The sequence below is a fragment of the Manis pentadactyla genome, chromosome 2, assembly GCF_030020395.1.
Source record: "Manis pentadactyla isolate mManPen7 chromosome 2, mManPen7.hap1, whole genome shotgun sequence".
Classification (NCBI taxonomy): Eukaryota; Metazoa; Chordata; class Mammalia; order Pholidota; family Manidae; genus Manis; species Manis pentadactyla.
The window spans coordinates 115654167-115663269 of NC_080020.1; positions in this window are offsets into that span (position 1 = coordinate 115654167).

Here is a 9103-nt window from a genome sequence, read left to right on the forward strand (position 1 = left end):
TCCTCTTCTCCTCCTACAACTTCTGTAGTTGTGAATTTTTACTCGAATTATTTTCCTTCATAGGAGTGTCCAAGAACCAAGTTGTGAATTGGGCTATATATTTGGCCACATTTGGCATCCAAAAGTCAGACGTATTTTAATGGCTTGGGGAAAATATTTCCCTGCTCATATAAAACACAGGATATCATAGATCTCAGAGGAAAATGGGAAATTATATGACTCTCTTGATCCCATTGTATAGGGATTTTGTGTTAACAGTGATTCTTCTCTATGAGAAGCAGATGCTATTTAACTTCCTCATTAGCATCCAAGCTGCAAGTAAGTGCTAAACAAACAAAGGCTTGCCACTTCATACTCAGGAAGAGAAATTTTGTGGCCATCTCCTCAAGCAAGAGAGACCCCCTAAATGATATTCAAAAGTCAGTGTAGTCTTGTGCAAAGACCCCTAGAATTGGGTCTGAAAATCTGGTCCAGTCCCAAGTATGCCACTTACTGGCTGTATAAGTTTAGATTTATTACTTAACACTTCTGAATTTCAATTTTATCACCCTGTAAAATAAGTACAAAAGTACTATGTGACTTTCTGATACACAGTATTGTTTTGATTACTGAAATGTCTGTTATGGGTTTAACTGTTTTTCCCCAAAAATTCATATGTTGAAGCCCTACCCCTACTACCTCAAAATGTGACTTTATTTGGACCTGAGGCCATTAGGGTGAGCCCTAATTCATTCTGACTGGTGTCCTTTTAAAAAGAAGAAATTTGAACATGCAAGATATCCAGGGATTATGCACACAGAAGAAAGACCTCACTGTGTGAGGACATGGAGAAAGTGGCCATCTACAAGCCAAGGAGAGAGCCCTCAGGAGAAATCAAACCTGCCAGGGCCTTGATCTTAGACTGTGAGAAACTTAATTGCTGCTGTTTCAGCCACCCGTCTGTGGTATTTTGTTATGTCAGCCCTAGCAAACTACTACAATGTCAAGCCCTCTATAAAAACTAACAGTTACTAAAGATGTATAAAAAGTTGCTTTCGAAAGTAGGGTTGATTTTATCTACATTTGGAAAATGGTTGCAAGTTATTTAGATCACTCTTTTTTTCCTCCTAGTTGATTCTTTCCAACTTCCAGAAAGTAACTTGTTTTTACTCTTCTAAAACTTAAAACCTAGTTAAATATTAGAATTGGAAGGTATTTTTTAATCACTCTATTCCAATCCCTTATTTTACAAAAGGGAAATTGAGACTAAAATTTGCACAATGAGTTATTTCTGTAAAAGAGAGGACTGGAGGATAATTGAGTGCTCTTGTGATAGGGGGAATAGAAAGAAAAACTTGGGTAATGCCAGTAGAGCACTTAGCACAATGCCTTGCAGGTAGCAAATGCTCCATATAAAGTAGCTTCATATTAGAGAAAGGCCAAATACCCTGAGCTGGGCTGGGCTACATTCCTAAATTGATAATTCCACATTTCCAATGCTTTGGGTACTGAAATGCTCAGATTTCAGATTTCCTCCAAATCCAAGCCCAGCAAGTTTTCCCAATAGTGATAAACCTTATCTGATTTAGAGTAAATTTGGCAGGAGTCTGATGAGTTCTCCAGTGGGAATTCCTCAGTGGAAACCTGTGGATAAAGTGAAGGTTCCTGTGGCCAGGATTCTCACCTGGCCCTGGTTGGCTGGCTCACTACACACATGTGGGCAATGCGTTGCTATTGACTCTATATAAAGAGCTCTGCCCAGTGCTCTGGGCGATATGGTGGCATAGCTGGCCAGCTGCATGTCTGCAGGAGAGCAGAGACTGGAGTGGTGGTGGTGCTGAGGACAGAGACTGAGATGGCTATGGGAGCAGAGAGGCCCAGAGGCAGAGACTGGCTTGCTGCATTCAAACTCACTCTGAGTGGACAGGATTCTAGTGACTGACCTGCCACTGTGGGAATAAAGTTGGGTATAAACCCTTTCACCCCAAGAACATTCCACTGTCATTCCTCTGTCTCACTGAATCCATAGTGAACTTGTCCAGGGCTGAAACCTGTTGGCAAGACAAAACCACAGTGAACTTGGGGTGCTAAAGGGTGCAGACTGCTCAAAACTTCTCTTGGTCCTTGGATTCATTCAAAGCCACACTAAACTATTGGACCTGCAAGTTAACAGCCTGGGACCCTTTTCCCCTGGATGAAAAGCCGAGGCGCAAAAGGCAGACCAGTGAAGGTTGGCCAGCCCACCAACTCATCTGACCATCACCAAGGGTAATGATCAGTAGCCTGAGTTTGATGTGATTCTCACCATCCACCATCCCTCCCAACCTGACACACCCCTAATCCTTAAAAAACATAAGCCCTGGGTTTCCCTTTCTTGTCCTTAGCTATCTACATGGATTCTTACTAGCTGTGTTGAATCATTCCTTTCTACCTTTTAATCTTTGCTTTCCCAGCATTTTCTTTGCTAAGTAACACAGGCAGATGCCCAGACTCAGAACTATTTTCCTGTTTGCAGTGTGAATTTCAGTGGAATACTCCTTCAGGTTAAGCACTGAAGGTTATAGTAAAGACTGCATTAGAGAGAGTTACCTGCCAGCTATTAACCATTGCCTCTGGTCTGACCTGAATTCACAGAGGGCATGATCACCCCACAACTTAATCAATGAGCCCCTTTGGATTTAGGGTGGCAGGGGCCAAGAGCTCCATCAAAGAAGCCTATGTACTTTTAGCAACTCAGAAGATTCCAGTTGTTTTCAGCAGGCCTGAGAGGTTAAAATAAACAAATATGAAAATGCCAGATTGCCCTCTCATTTCTTCTCATACCTGGTGCCAGCCAGGGCCAGTGCCAGACAGACTGACCCCAAAGAACTGCGGTGGTACCCATGAGACCGAGCGCGCTGCCAGAGCTGTGACTGCACTAAGTGCCTGCCTTCCTCTTCTCACCCCACTCTCCATTTCTAAAGATGCATGAAACACCCATTGCTGGGTAATTACCAAGTGAATAAAAGGCCTTCCAACCCCTCTCTCCTGGCACAGATTTCACCCAGTTGAAGGCTGCAGTTGGCAGCCTTTGACCACATGAACACTTTCAGCAGTGTTTGAACATAAACTTTGTGCAGGAAAGCCTTGCAATTGTTTGCGTTTGCAGCTATCATTGATTAGGATTTTCCTGCCCCATAGCACTGTGGCCAGAGACAAGAGTGAGCTCTCCATGATAGCATTACAGGGCAAAACACAATCTCTCTGTATGCCCTCAGCCTTTATGCCTTTGCAGTTCTTTTTTAAAAGCTCATAAACATGTTTGGCTGCCAGACAGCTCACAGAAAAGAGGCTGCTCACTGAGTGATTGTTCAAGCTGAGGGTCCTACTTAAGGAACAGCTTCTGCCCAGTAGTTTGGGTCCCTCGTTCAAATGTATAGATTTCTAAATTGGAATAGAACTGAAAGAATTTTTAACTGTTTCATGGTTAAAGTTTTAAATGCTATCATTCAATCTTTAGACACTGAATTCAAGAGCACTGTGTGTCCCTCTTACCTCTGATGAGAAGAAAAATTGTATAAAACATTTGTAAGTGTCCATCTACTGTGTGCATTGACGTTGAATCTGTCATGTGTAGGCATTGGCTTTGTTATGTGAATGCACATGTATATACCCTAGAGTGGGAGCTGGTTAAAATAGGACATCCTGTAAGGGAAAATATTGTGATTCCATCTCTCCTGATAACTGATATACCTCTCAAAATCACCAGTGATTTCCTAATGATCAAATCCACTTGTCAGTCCTCAGTCTCCTTGATGTCCTGGTAGCATTCAATACCCTTGATCACCTTCCCCCTCTTTCTTGAAAAACATATAAAACCCTGCCCATTATGATTCTTTCGGATCTCTCAGATCACTTCCTCCCTGCTCCTCATTCTCTTTTGCTCCTGAAACAGCAGATTTCCCCACTCAGTATGGGCATGTCTTCAGCTGTCTTCTCTTCTTTTTCTAATCTCCCTTGAGGAACTTTATTCCTTCCCAAGACTGCAAATGTTGCCACTGTGTGAATGATTCCCAAGCAAATATATGGGTCCTACCTCTCCTTTCAAATCTTATTTCTTTTCTCAGCTCAACCTAGATATCATAATCGTACCTCAAACTCAGCATGTGCACAACAGAATTTAACGTGTCCACCCAACTTGCCTCCTAACCCCGGCTCACTGCTCCTGCTCTTGCATTCCCTATTTGGTTTGATTCACCAGCATCTGTCTAACCACCCAAACTTAAACTCCCAGAACCATCTGTGATTCTCTCACCCATTGCTCTCATGGAATAGTTCATGAATCTACCCATCCAGTGTCCTAAATGTCATGTGTAGATTTTCCTTCTCCATCCCCTCCACCACTACACTGGTCAAGCTTTTATTATTCTTACCAAGAGTTTTACTAGGCTCTCTAAGAATTCCATGGCTCTCTACCCCTATCTTCTATTCCTTCCTATGCATTACACTCAGACTAATCATCCTGCAACACAGTTTTTATTATATTACTACTCACCCCCAAAATCAATGCCAGTATAATAAAGTCCAAACTCCTTAGCCTAAAATTAAGATCACTCCAGGATCTGGCCAGTGGCTATCCTGTATTCAGCCAAATGGAACTTTCCAATATTGCCTATAAATATTTCCCATTAACATTTATGGCTTTGTTCATGCTGTTCCAACTGTCTGGAATCTCCCAGTCATCTCTTTATGGTCAAATTTACAGACTTTTGAGACTTGGCATAAAAACCACCTTCTCCCTGAGTATTCTCCAGGTATCTCCTTCCTCTCGCCCAGCACAAGAGATTACTTACTAGATTCACAGTGGTTTATCTGTGGCTTCTTGTATATAGCATGTTCTACCAAAGATTCAAACACACACACACAAATATATATATATATATATATATATATATATATATATATATATATATATAATCTAATTTTCCTATGTAGACTCAACATCCTGTTAAAGTTCATATCTTACTCATTATTGTAGACTAAATGTGTCTCCCAAATTCATATGTTGAAGTCCTAACCCTGGTATTAGGAGCCTCTGAGAGGTAATTAGGGTCCAAGGACATCATGAGGATGGGGCCCTCCTTATGGTATTAGTGCCTTATAAGAAGAGTTACCAGAGAGGTAGTTCTCTCTTTCTTCCCCCTCTCTCTGCTCCTTCCTCCTTCCCTCCCTCTGTCTTTCTCTCTCTGTGTTTCACATGCATATATGACATACACAAGTTGAGGTCATGTGAACACACAGCAAGAAGGCAGCTATCTGCAAGCCAGAAAAAGAGCCCTCACCACAATTTCACAATTCAGTTTCATTCAGCCATGCTAGCACCCTGACCAGACTTCCAGCCTCCAGTATAGTGAGAAAATAAATGTGTTATTTAAGTCATCCAGTCTGTGTATTTTGTTATGGCAGTCCAAGCTAAGACACTCATTATACATCCCCATTGCTTTATGCAGTGCCTGACATATCACAGGAACTCCTACTGTCAAATGAACGAATCAAATGAATGAATGTCTCCAAAATTGTCTTTGATCCATTAAAGGTAGTGGACCTTCTGACATCCAGCAGGGCCTGTCATTCAGGCTCCTCCATACTATTTCTCCTCCCTACTGCTCCTACTACACCCCTGCCATAGCTTCACCATGGCCCAACTAGGGCAAGCTCATCCCTCCAAGTCAGAGATGATAAACTGGCAATCCAGAGGCCAGATATTGCACACAATTGCTTTTATTTTTAATTTTGGTATCACTAATCTACAATTACATGAGGAACATTACTAGACTCCCCTCATCACCAAGACCCCCCACATACCTCATTACAGTCACTGTCCATCAGCGTAGTAAGATGCTGTAGAATCACTACTTGTCTTCTCTGTGTTGTGTTGTACAGCCCTCCCTGTGCCTCCCCCCACATTATACATACTAATCATAATATCCCCTTTCTTTCCCCTACCCCTTATCCCTCCCTTCCCACCCATCCTTCCCAGTCCCTTTCCCTTTGCTAACTGTTAGTCCATTCTTGGGTTCTGTGAGTCTGCTGCTGTTTTGCTCCTTCAGTTTTTTTCTTTGTTCTTACTCTCCTGATAACTGATAACCCTCTCAAAATCACCAGTGATTTCCTAATGATCAAATCCACTTGTCAGTCCTCAGTCTCCTTGATGTCCTGGTAGTACCCTTGATCACCTTCCCCCTCTTTCTTGAAAAACATATAAAACCCTGCCCAGTATGATTCTTTCTGATCTCTCAGATCAATTCCTCCCTGCTCCTCATTCAATATTTAGACACTGAATTCAAGAGCACTGTGTGTCCCTCTTACCTCTGATGAAAAGAAAAATTGTATAAAACATTTGTAAGTGTCCATCTACTGTGTGCATTGACATTGAATCTGTCATGTGTAGGCATTGGCTTTGTTATGTGAATGCACATGTATATACCCTAGAGTGGGAGCTGGTTAAAATAGGACATTCTGTAAGGGGAAATATTGTGATTCCGTCTCTCCTCTTTCTCTTTTGCTCCTGAAACAGCAGATTTCCCCACACTCCACCCTTCCAGGATTCTTGCCTCACAATCTACACACACTCAGTCTTCAGCCTCTCCCAAGTTTGCCACCTTATGGGTAAGCTGACTTATGGGCTGCCTTAGGTGGGAGGCAAGAATGGCCATTAGGGGCCCAAAGAGGGATATGGGAGCCATCTGAAACATAATATTTTTCATCCCGGCAGTAAAAGGCTCCTCCTATGGTCCATAGCTCTGTAAACTATAGATGGCATTTTTCATGCCTAACTCCTATAACACTTATTGGAGCCTAGCATATGTCTGCTATCTAGCAGGAGAGGATGGTAAATTACCCTGATTGGGCCACACAGTCCAAAGCTACACATAAGCCAGTCAAGGAGGGAGTGATTTTTTGGGGTCTGATGTGTATTTTATAATCATTGTCTCAAGGTAGGATGAAGTGTTAGGGAAGCCAGGTTTCCCATCTCTGATCCAGACAGAACAATTATATGCCCCACCTGTATCCCAAAGACACAGGGCCAAGATAATATTGACTCCAAAGGCTTCTGCTGAAACCAGGAGCCCAAATCCACCAGCTCAGCCTGAGTATAAGGGAGGAGCATAGAGTGCTCCACAACCTTGGGAGAGGGCTGCATGTCTCCCAGAGGAACCAAGGGTTGCTGTGCCTTTATTTTCTTTACAACCACTGGGTGTGCTTTCAAATCCACAGCACTTTGCAGCTTGCATTCTCATGCTACCATTTCTCTTGTCTCTCGTAGGAGCATTTTCTTCTCATCTGTAGACTTTTTGATACTGTGAGAAACAGCCAACCCATAGTTCCCACCACCTCATTGGCACTCTGTTTCTCAAAGGACCTCCTTATTATAGCAAGGGCCACCTCTACTGCCTCAGGAGTCACCTCCACATGCCTCCAGTCCTCAGGTGGGGCCCAACTCTCTAGGAGGCAGGCCACCTCAGACCACATGACCATTTAGGGGACACTTGAATGTCTCCCTATTCATAGAGGCAGCCTGCTGAAGCATCCCTTCCATAAGGGCAGCCTGTTCTGTTCTTCAGTCTACAGTGAATTCTGCTGACTATTCCATCTGTCTTGCCAATAGGTTTCAGCCCTGGACAAACTCTATGGATTCAGTGAGACCAAGGAATGGCAATGGAATGTTCTTAGAATAAAGGGTTTATTACTAACTTTGTTCTCCTAGGGATAGGTCAAGCACTAGAATTAAGTCTGCCTCCAACAGTCTGCAGGTCTGTAATCCACCTCCACCTCTGCCTACACCCAGAGCACTTTATATACTGACTCAGTCAATAATAGCTTATTGCCTACAGGTGTGGAAGCATTAGCCTAGCAGTAGCCCAATTGCATCATCAAGTAGTTTAGTGTCAGGTGAGGATCCTGGCCATAGGAACATCCATTTCCCCCACAGTTGCCAATATAACTTTAATGTTAACACCATGAGTTTGCCAATAGGCTCCCCTTCAGTATGTATGCAGTCCTGCTCACATGCAGTAAAACAGCAAAGCCATAATTTGAAAGACATCTTCATATTTGAAGTTGTTTATATTTCATGGCATGTTACAGAGTACTACATTTTAAGATCCAATATAAATAACAATGAGTAAGATAATAACATCATGTTTGGGGAGGGGGCCAAGATGGCGGCGTGAGTAGAGCAGCGGAAATCTCCTCCCAAAACAACATATATCTATGAAAATATAACAAAGAAAACTCTTCCTAGAATAAAGACCAGAGGACACAGGACAACATCCAGACCACATCCACACCTGCGAGAACCCAGTGCCTCATAAAGGGGGTAAGATACAAGCCCCGGCCGGTGGGACCCGAGCGCCCTTCCCCCCAGGTACCGGAGGAGAAGAATAGGCAGAGCGGGAGGGAGACGAAGCCCAGGACTGCTGAACACCCAGCCCCAGCCATCCGGGTCAGAGCGCAGACACAGTGTGTGTGCGGGGCCCTGGATACTAGGGAAACAGGGCAGCAAGAACAGTGAGTGGGTACCGGAGGCCTGGCGCCGGATGACATAAGAAAAGCAAGTGGCCATTTTTTTTTTTTTTTTGCTGTTTTGCTTTAGCAAGCGCTTTTTGGAAGTCTTAAAGGGATAGGGACCCCAATACTAGGGAAACAGGGCAGCAAGACCGGTGAGCAGATGCCTAAGGCTGGCGCTGGAGAAAAAAGACAAACAAGCGGCCATTATTTATTTATTTATTTATTTAAATTTTTTTTTTCTTTTTTTTGGGGGGTTGTTGTTTTGTTTTGGAGGGTGTTTTTTGGAAGTCTTAAAGGGGCAGGGCGGGCCACTTAATCCAGAGGTAGGGAATCCGGGGATCTCTGGGCACCCTAACCCCTGGGCTGCAGGGAGCAGGGAGGCCCCTTACGGAGATAAATAGCCTCCCAGCCGCTCCCCCACCAACGAAACTCCACTACTTTGGAGCAACAGCCTGAACCAGGCCACGCCCACAGCAACAGCAGAGATAAACTCCATAGCAGCCGGGCAGGAAGCAGAAGACCTGTTTGCGTGCACCTGCCCAGCACAAGCCACTAGAGGTCACTGTTCTCCCAG